This window comes from Stegodyphus dumicola, chromosome X2 (assembly GCF_044657685.1).
Source record: "Stegodyphus dumicola isolate Sdum_Otavi_A_Nest chromosome X2, ASM4465768v1".
Taxonomy (NCBI): Eukaryota; Metazoa; Arthropoda; class Arachnida; order Araneae; family Eresidae; genus Stegodyphus; species Stegodyphus dumicola.
Genome location: NC_140781.1, coordinates 102,481,528 through 102,497,889, shown reverse-complemented (window position 1 = coordinate 102,497,889; position 16,362 = coordinate 102,481,528).

Genomic DNA, 16,362 nt, shown 5'->3' with positions numbered 1-16,362 from the left:
GTCCTAGAGTCTCTGAAAATTCATCAGGAACACGCTTCGAATACAGCTAGAAGTCGGGTTGAGGATGCCGGTGGGGCACTCGTAACTCTCTTGCGTAGTCTTTCAAGATTGTTAACCCGAAGAGGCTAGTTTGGTACCTTGTGGTTACACTGGCCTTAGCAGGAGACAGGGACTACATCTGCTTACTTGATAGTAAATACCTGGTACCTCCTATATTTATTCTTGTTCTGTGCATACAACTTATTAAGCTTCGCCAGAGAATATTTATAGCAATAACAATAAGTTCGCGATTTTGATCACGGAAGAACTGCAGCATTTCGCTATTGGTGGTTTATGCTTCTGAGAAATAACTGCTGATTTTGAATGAAATGTGGTTTTAGGGTTAATATATGGAAGCGGTGGATACAGAAGAAAACAGCTCACCGAAATGAGGATCTCAACTACTTCATCAACCCCCCCCCGAACGAGAAGCTGACTGGTTGATTGATTAACGGTAAACCATGTAATGTCTTTTCATCAGATGAATTGGAATGAATAATTTTATTATAGCAAAGCATTTTAGAGCTATCTGCCTAAGGAGACGGATAACTTGGAGGAGTACTTACTAAGGTAAACTGGGTTATATCTAAGATACATATGGAGAAATCCTCGAAAACGTCCACAAAAGCCGAAATTCGAACCTACGAAAAGGGATTCCTCCACTGAGGACTTTTTAATGGAAACTGGTATAAATTTACATTTGAAACACGAAAACCTCACGCAGTCAAGAAAAACACGAAAACCTCACGCAGTCTTCCCTTTTATTAGGAACTGAAGGCTCGTAGGCAGCCATTGCATATAATAGGAGTAGAACTCGGAACGAAATGCCAGTGTCTCGGCCTTAGACACTCTACACTGGTAAGTTATTTTCATAAAATGCATACTTCCAAGAAAATATAGTATTCAGCATGTGCGAATAAGCAGACTCGTTATTAGATTTGTCAAAAGCCTTAAGCTTGTTAAAAATTCGATACATATCACGCATAAGGCACTAAAAGTCAAAATCTTGTATGATCCTTCATATTATTATAAATGTTGTAGTCCTATGCTGTTAGTGCTAATCATTTGGATGAAATCTTCACCTATACTAAGTGTATGATGCAAACTTCCCTCTATGTGTCAATGCTTGTCCTGAACCTTTTATGCATAACTGCGCTGAAGGTAACCGTCACACGCTACATGACCTCTTTATAAGCTCAGGGAAATAGGCTTAATTTGAACAAAAATAATGGGCAAACACCGTATGGCTGTAGAAGTGCTCAACCTCTTTCAACTTACTTTGTACCAGTGCTGGAAACCATATCGGATTCAAAATGAATCCTTCATTGAATACTGAAACCATGTACATTGTTTAATTATATTGCAAATGCTCAGGAAACTATGCGTTGTCCTTGCTTTCTTGTGATATTGCTCATATTTTACAGAACTGTAAAAACTCGAAAAGTTTACGAAAACTGCATTTCAAGCTATGTAAGAATTGTACATCGCACTCCCTTTTATCAAAGTGCTAACGTTCAATAAGTTTCAACATCCTTTCTTATTATCATAAGTAATATATTCGTGTCCGTGTGTACCGTAAAGCGTTTGTTGCAAGTGATTCACCTTTTGGGTAAATATATTGCACGCGTTGCAATTTGTAAAACTTTCGCTGGATTCTTCCACCCTCTGTAATTATTCAAACCCTTTTCATACATAGTCCATCTAAAGGGTGCCTTTATTAATAAATTATACTCAATCATTTACATGATCAAATCACGTTACTTTTTAAATATTTAAATAATTCCTGAAAACAATATAAAAGCTATGCATAACTCCTCAGTATTTTTTACTTAAGTAAAAGACTCACAAGCGGCTAAACATCAGTAGTTCAACTTGGGTTCAATTTCAGGAGAATGGGTTGGTTGCAAGGGCGTTTTTATGATTTACCTCGTGTGTAATGTGGATACGAGTCAGTTTTCTTTAGGAAGTCCTCCACGAAGATACCCCTTCTTTTAGGCGAATAGCTCTTAGTGTGCTTTGCCGTAATCAAATGAAACAAATCAAACATTTAATAAAAGCAATTTAAATCATTTCGAACAGGAATCATGGATCATCACTTTGCTGTTGTCATGAACAACTTTGAGTTTTTGCCAGTAAATCAAAATGCGCCCTAAGACCTTTCAGGGTAGTTAATAAAAATTAAGATGCTACGCACCAAACCCGAAAGCGATAGAATCGGTAGTGACAAAGTCAAGCAAGCAGTTGTGCATGTGGAGTTTGAATTAGATAAGCAATCAGCATTCTTTCGTGAGACTAACAATTAGCATTGGAGTAGCAATAGATGAGGATTTCGACATCTGTTTGTAATTATTTTAAAAAGTGAAAGTTCGTAAGCAGTTTTTAATTAAACGATGAAGCCAGAATGTTTTTACATTATCTGTGCCAAAAACAGAGTACCAAAATAATTTTATAACAATCATTTGAGTTCATGGTAGTGCAAGTGACTTTAACCGGCGAATAAGTGCAGGAGTCAGTTTAGCAGAATATACGGTGAGATCACATTTACAGCACAATGTATTATTAAAATAAATTAGATTGAAACTAGTGAATTTTTAGAAACAAAGTCCTTCAGGCTTTGCCTGAAGTGTTCTGCATAGTCCAAAAACACTGCAGGAATAGTAATCTTGTAAGTAAACATTTGAGTTCATAGTATGCATGTGACTTGAACCGACGAAGTGTTTGGGACAGTAACTGAATGTGTTCTCTTATAAGAGCACACGCATGAATCATGTGTCTCGGAAGAGAGCGGAATAAGAAAATTATTTAAAAGATAGTATAGCAGAGCATGGCTGACGTATTTTGTAACTTTCTCGCCGCATAGCTAGGACCTAGGCTATTTTTTCGCAGTTACAACGCAGATTGTTAAGTTACAACGCTGATATAGTAAGTTTGTGCTAGAATTTAGTTTCTCGGCACAGTAAAAGGTATAAGCTAGCTAGCTTAACAGTCCCACTGCAGGCTAATTAGCTACCGCGGTATCTATTGCTCTTTTCCCAGTCTAGACGGAATGGATTTGGACTATGAATTTTGTAAGACAGATTTTTGCCGATCATCTTAAGATGGGCGAATTTCACAAGGCTTTTGAAGGCAAAGTTGATTATGTTATTGCCTATAAAATCACCAGTTCTATTGTGAGGACTCTGATAAAAGATTTCCCTGAACCAGTAGAAATGTTCAAAGGAATCAATATTACTGAACAAAAGAATACCCGGAAAGATGACATGTAACTCGAACCTCCAACTGCATCTACTGGCAACGTTACAATGGCTGAGGAAATGGACTTTTGGGTAAATATATTGCACGCGTTGCAGAAGTATCCCAACAAGCGATTGTTAAGTTACAACGCTGATATAGTAAGTTTGTGCTAGAATTTAGTTTCTCGGCACAGTAAAAGGTATAGCTAGCTAGCTTAACAGTCCCACTGCAGGCTAATTAGCTACCGCGGTATCGATTGCTCTTTTCCCAGTCTAGACGGAATGGATTTCGACTATGAATTTTGTAAGACAGATTTTTGCCGATCATCTTAAGATGGGCGAATTTCACAAGGCTTTTGAAGGCAAAGCTGATGATGTTATTGCCTATAAAATCACCAGTTCTATTGTGAGGACTCTGATAAAAGATTTCCCTGAACCAGTAGAAATGTTCAAAGGAATCAATATTACTGAACAAAAGAATACCCGGCAAGATGACATGTAACTCGAACCTCCAACTGCATCTACTGGCAACGTTACAATGGCTGAGGAAATGGACTTTTGGGTAAATATATTGCACGCGTTGCAGAAGTATCACAACAAGCGAAAGAACTGCCCAAACTCCCCGCCTGTCACGACAATTCCAGCGACTTTTTAGTTTTGGTTTGATTTACTAAGATTACGGCAAAGCACACTAGGGCTATTAGCCTAAGGGGAAGGATAGCCTTCGTGGAACACTTTCTAAGGGAAATTGTATCGTATATACGTTACAGATGAGAGAAACCACGAAAATGTACGTGCAGCTAGCCCGTTTCCCTGGAATCGAACCTAGGTTGGAACTACAAGTGTTCAGTGACTTTACGGCTCGGCCGTTAGTGCCGCCTTTAATGCTTGTTTGCATAAATTGTACTTTCCCAGTGCATAGGAACACGCACTGATTTTCGTTATACTAAAACCACGAAAGCCGCATGACAACTCAATAAGCCATAGGCTTATAAGGCTATACTCTGCTGTTAGCAAGATTCTTGAAAGGCTTATCTACAGTCGTATCAAGCGATGCCTTCTAAGATTACCAACCAACAACACGGCTTCCGCAAAGGTTTCTCCACCACCACTCAACTCGTTAACATCACGGAATTCACCAGCGGAGCTTCGCATAACAAAATGAGCACGGGTATTCTGATGCTAGACGTAGCCAAAGCCTTTGACCGCTTCTGGCATACAAGACTTCTATACAAACTCATCCAGATAGACTTACCGTTCTTATACTCAGTTCCTTATAACAGAATAGAACTTTCTTAGTCAAGCAAGGAGACATCATTTCAAGTGCAAGAACCATAAACAGTAATGTACCCTAGGGTTCATTTTAGGACCAATATTCTATGGTACATTAATGACTTCCCAGACTTCAGAACAGCCACAATGCCTTATTCGTCTGCTATGCAGACGATACTGCTATCCAGGTTAAATCCTGCAACCAAATCGTCCTTTAGCTAAGCTCCAGAAGAAGATCCCAGAAACAGAGCATTGGTGTGCCAAATGGAAAAAGAATATACTATAACTTGAGAAATCACCAGTGTATCACAAGGTCTTTTCTTTCTCATCAGAAAATTGCGCACTAGGGACCAAATTAGTAACATCACTCTCTTCGGGCAGCATGGTAACCAAGGTAAACTAAGCAAATTTACCTAGGAGTCACTTTAAATCATTCTTTCACTTAGACTTCTCATATTAGCAGAGTTCGCAGCAAGGCACTGGGAGCCACTATACGATTTTACCTACTTCTTAAAGATCAGCTTCTAGCTTTAAACCGGAAAAGGCAAATCTGCATATCTGTCATTAGACCGATCTTGACATATGCATCACCAACTTGGCCAAACGCCGCTATATAAGACATTCTGACTCTCCAGATGCTATAGAACAAGATTCTAAGGATAATATCAGGAGCCCCCTGCTATGTAAGAAACGAAAGTATTCACGCAGATCCAAAAATTGAGCAGACTGCGGATTATCTTCAACGAATTAATCAAAAGTTCTACTAAAATGCCATATAATATCTAATAACAATTCACAATATAATCGCATAATAATTCTGTGGGACTTGCAAATATTCTCGCCTACGAGATCCTAGATGAAAAGAGAAACATCAGGCCCTTTGCAGCATGCTACATAAAAAGCTTAATTTCATCAAACAAGTTGCAAGATGTCAAGACAACCAATCATCAAACAGTATTTTATATTCAGCGGTCAAATTTCGAACTAAGCTCGTATGAACTATTAATGTCTCAACGAAAATTCATTTTTGAGTGAATTTAATCTGCATTTAAGTTCATCAAATTAATGCTCGAATCTTAGGGTTTTTGGTGACTGCTGAGACCTCGGTTTGGTACTTTGCTCTAGTGAAGCTTGATTCTTGCTCTGAATTCCGGTACGCAGTTTGACATTGTTGGTGATATAAGTACATCGGACTTAAGTACTGCAGATTTATTCTGCATTCTCTCGTGAATTTACACGATTTGCAGTTCTCTTACTGATTTTAACGGAACTGGAAAATGGCTTTTGTGAAACAAATATTTTCGGATTATGTTGAACTAAATCGTGACGCAAACAATACTCTGAAAGAAGAGGATCAACGGGTATACCTCCTCGTGCGGAAATTTTTACTCTTTATAGTGGATGAGATGCCTATTTACAAGGACGAATTCCCGGAGTTATTTCCACTTCCCTAGGCTGTTTCTGATTCTTCAGTTCCCAAAGTAGCTGAACCCATTCATCTTCGTGAAACAACTTCGGAAGTCCAGAATGCGGAAATGGATTTCCAGTTGGTTCGAAATAAACGCAGAAGGACCCCAAACTCACCAGCTCTACCTAGTGGAAGCAGATTCACCATCCTCCCAAATGAAAGCGATGAAATTAGTATTAATAATAATGAGGTTCACACTTAGAGCCAAAACACGGCAAAGAAAAAGTCGTCCCAAAATCTAAACAACAACAGAAACTGACAACTATCCCTAAAGAATTACACACAGTAAAGAGAACTCAGGACAGCACTGTGCGGCTCCAACAAGACCACGCTCCCAGGTGATTCGCCAGTGAATCAAGAAGACTCAAGCGACTTACGTGCAGGAGAATTCATCTATTCGAATAAGAGTGAAACCCTCCTGTCGGTAGTTACCAGCGACTCACAGTATTTATGGAAGGACCTCACGGGAATCCTAGGAAACTCTAGGATAAAAGATTTTAAGGCTCGACTGAAAGCTAGAAATGAATTCCACGTGAAAGTTTCTAACATCGAAGCCTACCGCAAAGTAACTGGCTTGCTGGACAGTAAACAAATTAAGCTCCACACCTACCAACTCGCATCAGATAAAAACGTTAGCATAGTCATCAGATGTCTCCTTATCGACACCAGTGTCAATGACATCGGAGAAAACTTGACTGCTGAGGGTTTTCAAGTAAACAAAGTCGTGCAGATGACTCACCGCAGAGCGGTGGATATTTTCAAGATGCCCTTATTTCTGGTCATTCTTCCCAAGACTGAAAAGTCTAGGAAAATACACAATGGGAATTATCTCTTGAGACTCCGAATTAAAGTTGAAGGTTGCAAAAGAAGGCGCGGAATCACGCAGTGTTTCCGCTGCCAGTCCTTTTTTCACACTCAAAAACAGCGCCGTCATACACTTCGTTGCGTGAAATGTGGTGCAGACCATGAGTCCAAAGATTGCAAAAAAACCAAAAGAGGAGCCTTCACACTGCTGCATTTGTGGTCTGGAGCACACTTCAAGTTTCAGAGGCTATGCCTATTACCCTAAACGGAGGTCATCGCTCGTGCGGAAGGGAATATCCTTAGCTGACCGCGCGATTAATAACAGGAGAATTCAATCAACAGCTATTACCCTTCCATAGCTTACTGAGCTAAAATCCAAGCTCGACGAAGCTAATATTGTTATCGAAAAGCTTACAGCTGCCCTGGCTATGTTTTCGGATATGGCTTCTACCCTTGCCGTAGAAATTCCAGCAACAACCTTCGATGTGCAACATGGATAATAACATCAAATTGCAATGCACTCCCATAAAAATTCTGTTGTGAAGTGCACAAAATATTACAAAGAAGATTTCTGAATTCCAACAGTTTATCGTCCAACATGATACAGACATTTGCCTTGTGTCAGAAACTCACAGTACTCCTAAACATCGTATTAAGCTTGCCAACTACTCCCTCTACCGTTACGATATTCTTCCTCACGCAGTGGTGGAGCACTAATTCATGTGAAAAGAACTTTTGACTCTCGTTTTAAGAGCTCCAAAAATTTCAATGGATATGAGGCCATTAAAACGGTAGTTAAACTACCTAAACTTGGCTCAGTCACGTTCTGCGTTGCTTACAACAAACCTGACAACCGATTAACTGCCAGTCACCTGGAAGATTTGCTTGATAAGGATATTGGGAGGAGACCGCAACGCGAACCACAACGATTGCGGTTGCAATAGAATTAACATTAATATTAACGGTCAGGTTGTGCACGACTTTATCACTAATCATCCAGTATATCTTCACGTTCCAGATGAATCTATATATGGGCCTAATATGATAAACAGAAGGTAAGATATCCTGGACTTCTTTGTCTCAACATTCAATCTGCTAATGGTATTATCAGTAATAAATGATTTGTCTCCTGGATCTTGTGCCGGTATTTGCCTATCTTGGAGTGTGAATGCCAAAGGATACGCCCCCAGTGTAGGTTACGGATTGGGATCTTTACCACAATCTGCTAATGACTTCTACATTCAGTCTTAAAACTCTGAAAACTAATATGGAAACAGACTGCGTTGTCGAGAAGTTTACTGACTTTCTCAAAAATGGCAGAACACAAGCTTCTAGAAATATGGATCGCAATCAGTTTGAACATCAGCTCCCCCTTAGCAGAGAAATCATGACCTACAGAAATCGGCTGCTGAAGGTTTTTCAATCATACATGGGATCCAGCGCTCAAAACCGACATCAATAGGCTTAATCGATGTATTAAACATTTAATTCAATCGTACAGGACTAGTACATGGAATGATAAGATCTCGAAAATTAACCTTGATTGTGGATCCATCTGGAGGTATGTTAAGTCGCTGAAACGCATCAGCTCCTGTAGCAGTCCCATAAAAAATGCTAATGCCTTCATCTATACGGACGAAGAAAAATCTGAACATTTTGCTGAACCTCTCTCTCATCAGTTGACCCTAACACCTTCCCATTAGTTAGTGGTTCGGACCAGGAGGACTAGAAATTTATTGCAAATTGGCCTAATTCACTCAATGTGATGAAAATTCCAAACTTCGCTTCCCCGCACGAGGTGAAAAGTATTATTAGGTCTCTCAAATCCAGGAAAGCCCCTAGATGTGATGAAATTAATGTTGGTGTTGGTGTATTTAATTATGGCAAAGCACACTAGGACTATCTGCCTAAGGGGAGGGATGCCTTTCGTGGAGGACTTTCTAAGGGAAACTGGCTCGTATACACGTTACACATGGGGAAAACCACGAAAACACCCATGCAGCCAGCCCGTTCGCGGGATTCGAACCTCGGACCGAACTACCAGTGTTCAGCGACATTACCGCTCGGCCGCTGGTGGGCGTGATGAAATTAATAACCTTACGTTGAAAAACATGCCGTTCAAGATGATCTCTAAGTTAACGAGTGTTCTCAATGCGTGCTTACACAGTCATTATTTTCTTCATGCCTGGAAGCATGGAAAAACTTTCCTGATTCCCAAACCCGGGAAATCGCATGACAACCCTGAAAACTACAGGCTCATTAGCTTTTTATCATCGTTAAGCAAGATTCTGGAAAAATTAATTTACAACAAAATAAAAAGTGATTTCAATGCCTCGCTGACCGTCAGCACGTCTTTCGTAAAGGACTTTCTACGAGCTCTCAGCTTGTTTGTCTCACCGAATTCATCGGCGGTGCTATGCATAATAAAATGAGTGTCGCTGTCCTGATGCTAGACGTGGCCAAGGCATTTGACCGCGTCTGGCATCCAGGTCTTGTCTACAAGCTAATCAAATTAGGCCTACCTAGACATCTGATACTGATGATCAAACCTTTTTTGGATAATCGTACCTTCACGGTTAGACATGGAAAAGAACTTTCAGTGTAAAAAATATCTTAGCAGGAATTTCCCAAGGGTCAATCTTGAGACCAGTATTTTATATCATCTATGTGAATGATTTCCCTAATTTTAATGAGGATATCAACTCGCTAATTGCCTGTTATACTGATGATACCGCGATAATTTCTAAGGAATCCAAATTATGCACTGGTCAAAATTCAGGAAAAAATCCCTATCATCGAGCGCTGCTGTAGCGAGTGGAAAATTAGCATCCAACCCGAGAAGTCGAAAATTCTCCTAATCAGAAAATTCCACAAAAGAAGCGCTGTTAAGAAAGAACTAACGCCTCTTCGGAAGCCAGGTTCCTAGAGTCAATACTGCTAATTATTTGGGGATTACCCTAAATAAGGGCCTCACCTAATCCAACCACATCTTTAAATGTGTGTGGAAAGGCTTATAGCATGATGATTAGGCTTTTCCCGCTGCTCAAAAGTGATAGATTTACATTAAATCTGAAGAGTAGATTATACCTCTCGATCATAAGACCTATTGTTACATATGCTTCACCCCCGCCCCGCCTGGGCCAACGCCAGCGATAAGGACATTAAATAACTTCAGGTTCTCCAAAACAAAGCTCTAAGGATCATCACAAACGCTCCTTATTTCATTCGCAATAGAAGCCTGCATTCAGATCTGAAGATGGAATCCATTAAAAAATTCATCACCAGGATAAATGAAAATTTCTTCAATAGATCGATAAGGAACAACCGCGCAAACTTCGCTGACATCCTGACTTATGAGATTCTGGAGGAGGATATACATATTTTACCTTATGCTGTTCATTTACTTCACTCCAATCCAATGTGACCACGATAACCAATGACAACGCAATGCTGTAGAAAATTGTGTTTCTTCAAATTTACGACTTTGAAAGACTCTTTCTCGTCTTCATCATATGGAACTTAATTTTCTGAGCATTTTGATTGGTCGTTGTATATATTTTGCAAAGAAACCACATCTCAGGATTTCGTCGAAGGAACTCACCTGACTAGCTTCCAAGCCTCTGGCCTGCTTTCAAGAGACAAAGTGCTCAAAACTTTCTCTGTGACAAATTCACCTCATCTAGAGGATATATTTAACTGCTGATTTCACAAACGTCAGGCCCAAACGGGAAACTGGTAAAAGCAGGGATAAATATCTCCTGCTAAGGGTAAGCCAGTATTCCGACGAGACTATCAAAGCATCAAATTAATAGGGCATTTGGATTTCTTTTACTGTGTCTTGAACACGCTGAACTTTGAAACATCGTAATATCGTAAAATTGAAATTTTATTTTTTGCATTATTTTAATATATTGCAAGTGCATTAACTGTAAATATTATACATAGTTTACTGAACCCAACTATGAAACTAAAGTACTGCTGACATTATGTGATCGTAAGGATGCTCCGGATTTGACACAGCGTTTTATAGCCAGTTTTCTGTGCTCTCTCTCACTCGCCAGACGCAAGGTGCCTAGCTTTCCAACCAGTTTGCCCTCATCTTTAATGGCGGTAGTGAAACTATAGGTAATATTCTACTCGTTCTCCCCCAAGGAATATTCAGTTGCACGATCTTTTCAAAAATAATCTATTTAATTATAAGAACAAATTATTTTCATTAATGAAATATATGCTTTAATTCTGAAGATTATAATTAAGAAAATGGCCAACATTTCTTGTTGATCCATTTTACGTGTATAAAGCAGCTTGTAAATTTGCCTTAATTACTATGCCAGTTAATAAATCGGGATAGAGTTGTGAAGAACCTTTAATAGTGAGGCCCCAAATGGGTTTCATTTATTGATCTGGTAAGAGCAGGATAATTCCCTGCTATACACGGCTGATGTAGTGTTTGTCCTATTACTGGGGTAAGTACAAAATTTTTTAAATTAGCGTTTAAAATGTTATTTTGTTAATTTTAGGTAGATCATCCTCATGCACCTTTCACTGTTATATTTTGATCAAGTTATTTTAGCTTTTAGCCTTTGTAACTAATAAATATCAATGCGCTTAATGTCTAACGGCTTTGGGTTTCGGTTCGATTTGGAGTTGAAAGCGTGCAACACTTAAAAGCACTAGGGAACTCGTGCGAAATGCTTGTAGATATACTTAAACGTAGTGTGTTTTGTATGCATCAGATATATTACTTTTTAAATTGACCATGTTATTTATAATTAAGCATTTCAAAATTAAATCATTGTTAGGTTATTTAATTGAAACAGTAATGCCCTATTAATTAGATCAATACTGGATGCCTAGCTTTTCGCGTAATTTTGAAAATATTCAATCTTGTACGGAAAAGTAATGAACGCAATGTGTCTCTTTGGTAAATATCTGGAGACGTTTTACCAAAATATCGTACTTACAATATATGAATTTGCAAGTACTGTTTTTTTATGCGCATCTTGGATTTTTTGTGAGAAACTTTTACATGCATCATGTGTGATTTGGCAAATTCTAAACTCCCTGTGTGAAACTAGAGTACACATCGCTATTAATATTGAATATATTAAATATCTTGGGTATTTCATTCGCCGTGAACTTAATATGATCTCATATTCTCATATGTTTTCGGAATTTAAAATTTCTTAAGCATGATCCATTTTTGCTATATTACAGATTTTCAGGACCATTCTTGCAAACGTAGTGGTTTCATTATAAAAGCTTAACACATTTTTGCAAAAAAATACACATGTTTAAAATTAAACTAAAAAGCAACCTTAGTTTAGCACAGATTTTGAATAAAACTCAGACTAAAGTTGCCTTTTTTCCTATTTGAAACTTTACGTTGGCGCGTTTCTCTTCCAGTTTGAAAAACACGTGTTTCTTTCAGTTCTTATCTCTAGAAGAAAAATTAACATGGAGTGTATTTAGCTTTAACTTGGCTAGCATTACTTTCCTGAAGACATAATATATTGCATTAAATTTACAGGGATTTTCAGATCACGAAAGTGCTCTGATATGTCATGTATGCTTCCGATGATTAACTCTATAAACAGCTCTTTTTGAATCAGTCGCTTTGAATCAGTAAGTCGTGCCAAAAACACTGCATTGTCGATCTGTTCCACATTCTTCAAATGGTAACGTATAGATTTGTAATCATCAAGGCAACGAGCTTACGATTATGAGACTGATCATTCAATCTATGATTGCAGTAATAATTTCATTCTAGCAAGGTTTTTCTTACTTCTTTAATCTTTATTAGAATGATATAGTTTAAATTACTCATAGTAAAAATAAGCCGTAATAAGGAAACTCATTTTCAAAATAAAATATTCTATTAATTGCTTCATTATGGTCGACGTCTAACTTTTTTGTATTCTTATTATGATTGCTATTTTTATCTTTTAAATACAGGGTTTCTCAAATCCAGTCTCTAATATCCGTTTTTGGTAGAGTTATTTTTCCTAATTTTAATTGTTCGTTAGCTTGTCTAATTAATGTAACCTTTTTGCTCTTTAACCTTTTTTTTTTTTTCTTTACAACAGAGTGAAAAGAATATCTCATGTCCCCATACATGATCTTGGCGTATAAATGGTTATTACATTAAGTTAGCAACTAGAAGATCCGGTTGATCTTTACAATATGGTAACTGGTAGTTTGGCGACATTTTGGAGGCGATAAATGTTACTACCTGGGACTTTGGTAATAATGTGAGCAGTACTCAGTTCCGATTACGCATTATTTTGTGTGAGGGAAATGAGAGATCATGGGATATGTCATGTGATATTAATGGACGAATTACGGTTCTTTAATCGGAAAAGGGGGGAAATCGGGAAAAAATCTGGAAATTTTGTATTTGGCTTTATTCTGTGTTGTGTGAAACAGTGTTCGTGAATTTTTGGATCCCATGGCCGTAACTAAAGTGAATTCGAAATGGGTATTTATGTATGTATTAATTTAATGTATGTGCTCATTTATATTTTAAGTAGTGTTTTTGAATTTAATTATATTTTAATTAAATGATAGTTATTTTGTGAATTTTATGTTTGTAGGAATTTGGTATACGTTTTAGTTGAAGTAAACGTGCATGGAAATAATTTAAATATCTGACACTAAGTATTTGTAATGGTTGCGGTATGAATTCGTTGGTGACGTGTATAATGTAATAGATGATTTAGAGGTAAAAGTTTTTGGATATTTTATTTATTTTATATGTGGAAATGTTCATATTTGGAAAGGGTAAATACTTTTTCGCGATCAGGTAATTTCATATATGTTCTTTTTACCGGGTTTAAAGATTGAGAAAATTGTCATGTATTTTCATGAAATTTTTCTAATTGATGAGAAAAAAGCAGTATACATGGATATAGTGAAGAGTGTGCGCAATGCCATTTTTGTGAAATTCTGGGATGTTTTTTTAAGTAAAAATAAGTCGGCGTGTACATGGTTTAGTGATATTTTAATTAAATGATAGTTATTTTGTGAATTTTATGTTTGTAGGAATTTGGTATACGTTTAAGTTGAAGTAAACGTGCATGGAAATAATTTAAATATTTGATACTAAGTATTTGTAATGCTTGCGGTATGAATTCGTTGGTGACGTGTATAATGTAATAGATGATTTAGAGGTAAAAGTTTTTGGATATTTTATTTATTTTATATGTGGAAATGTTCATATTTGGAAAGGGTAAATACTTTTTCGCGATCAGGTAATTTCATATATGTTCTTTTTATACCGGGTTTTTAAGATTGAGAAAATTGTCATGTATTTTCGTGAAATTTTTCTAATTTATGAGAAAAAAGCAGTGTACATGGATATAGTGAAGAGTGTGCGCAATGCCATTTTTGTGCAATTCTGGGATGTTTTTTTAAGTAAAAATAAGTCGGCGTGTACATGGTTTATGTGTATGTGTTATTTTGAAAAACGCGTAAGGAGTATGGTATTGTGCACTTTTTCCCAATTTTGCAGTGAATATTTGGCATGATTAAGCAGTTTTGTTTGATAAAATTTCTAGCATAAGTGTAATTCGGCTAGTAGATTGTTGGAAGAAGTGTTCAGTAGATAAAAAGAAAAGAAACATATCTTTACTTCGTGAAGACAAAATGGCGGCGGGGAAAAAAAAATAGAGGGTTGCTGTAGGAGAGTTGGTTGCCAAATTTTCGCCAAAAAATCGCCAAGTTACCATAATGTAAAGATCAACCGAAGATCCTTGTTCAGATTCTCTGAGAGAGCATAGTTATTATTATTTTTTTTTTAATATTTTGCGCCCGGAAAAGTCTAGCATTCTTTAGAAAGGTACGAAGAGTATATATTACGATTTTATATAGGATAGTAGGGAGCATCATTATGTATGAGATCTTAATATTATTCATAATTTAAAATAATGTGGAATGACGTTTCACAGTAAGAGAAGCAAAATTATTCTGTTACCTCCTTAGATGGTTTCGCCCCAAAACTCATTAATAGCTGTTTCGAATTGGCCATTAGTGCCTCATTGCTTGTTTCCGGAATAAACACTTAAACGAGAATAAACTAATAATTTTTTTTTTTTTTCCAGATTTAAAATCCGGTCTTTTTGCAGCCGATACTGTAGCTTGAAGTTTTTTCATGATTTCTATTTTGTAGTCGAACGTGATGCACTGCTTTGTCCTTCTAGAATTCCCAGTTTGACGTTGCAGTAGCTGAGCCAAATAGAATGAAATGTTCGTAAAAGAATTCTGTATACTTTAAGGAATACATATTACCAGAAATCATCCTGAAGCCAGTTTACCACTATCAGCAAACCTTCCGCATGTCGCAACTAAATCTCATCTTTATTGCCTTTTCTTTCCTCTTTTTTTTTCTTGTTTTTAGTTTAATAATTCCCCTTTTGATCTTGCAAATGTCATAATAAAAAACTATCTAGTTCCTCTTCTCATAAGGAAATACCATCTCGTGCTCTCCGCCATCTAGCGCATATCGCGCTACCCATATTAATCGTCACGTTTTATTCTAAACTGTAAAAGATGGTTTTTGACCTTTATTTTTTTAATGTTGTCATATGCCTTCAAGCAGCGTCGTATTTTTCATGGACTTTCCCATAAATCTTACTCTGTTGCCGTTGTAGACATCCTCAGCTTTCTAATCAACTTCATAGTGCGACGCTATTTTCTCAAAGTTATACCTGCTTGTCTTTCCTTTCCTTTTACAATTATTCTCACCATTCTTAGCAATATTGTGCACAGAACTAATTAAAAAATAGTTAGTATTTAACCATATAGCTTTCTCTGATTGCATAACAGAAGCATTTTACAAACCTTTGCCTCTCTAAATTAACTTGTTCGTGGCATTTTAATATTTGTCATAACTCATTAGGCTGAAGATTTCTATTATTATTTAATGTTGCCGCTTACTTCTGAGGACATGCAAACGTACTACTGATTTCGAAAAACGATAACTTGTGCCGATAATTATGTTACATTACTTTTGCATTCCTTTTTTAATTCCTTGCATTAGCATATTTGCGTCCATGTATCTCAGTTTAAAACACTGGGAAACTTTACACTCGGAATCTCCTGTATTTAGTAACTTATGTTGTTATGGTGTATTGAGAAATACGGCAAAGCACACTAGGGCTATCTGCCTAAGGGTAGGGATGCCTTCGTGGAGGACTTTCTAAGGGAAACTGGCTCGTATACACGTTACACATGGGTAAAACCACGAAAACACCCATGCAGCCAGCCCGTTCGCGGGATTCGAACCTCGGACCGAACTACCAGTGTTCAGCGATTTTACCGCTCGGCCGCTGGTGGGCCTATGTTGTTATGTACTTAATTTGCAACGTGCTTTTATTGTTTTTCTCACCTTCTCATAATTCATTTTTCTACAAACTGTACGTGTTTTTCGATTCATTTATTTTTCCTGATCAAAATAATGTTAAATACTTTAAAATTCTTCGTCAAACTATTTTGTACTTATTACTATCTTTAAAACTTTGCTCTGTTATCGGTAAAATTTGCATTAAC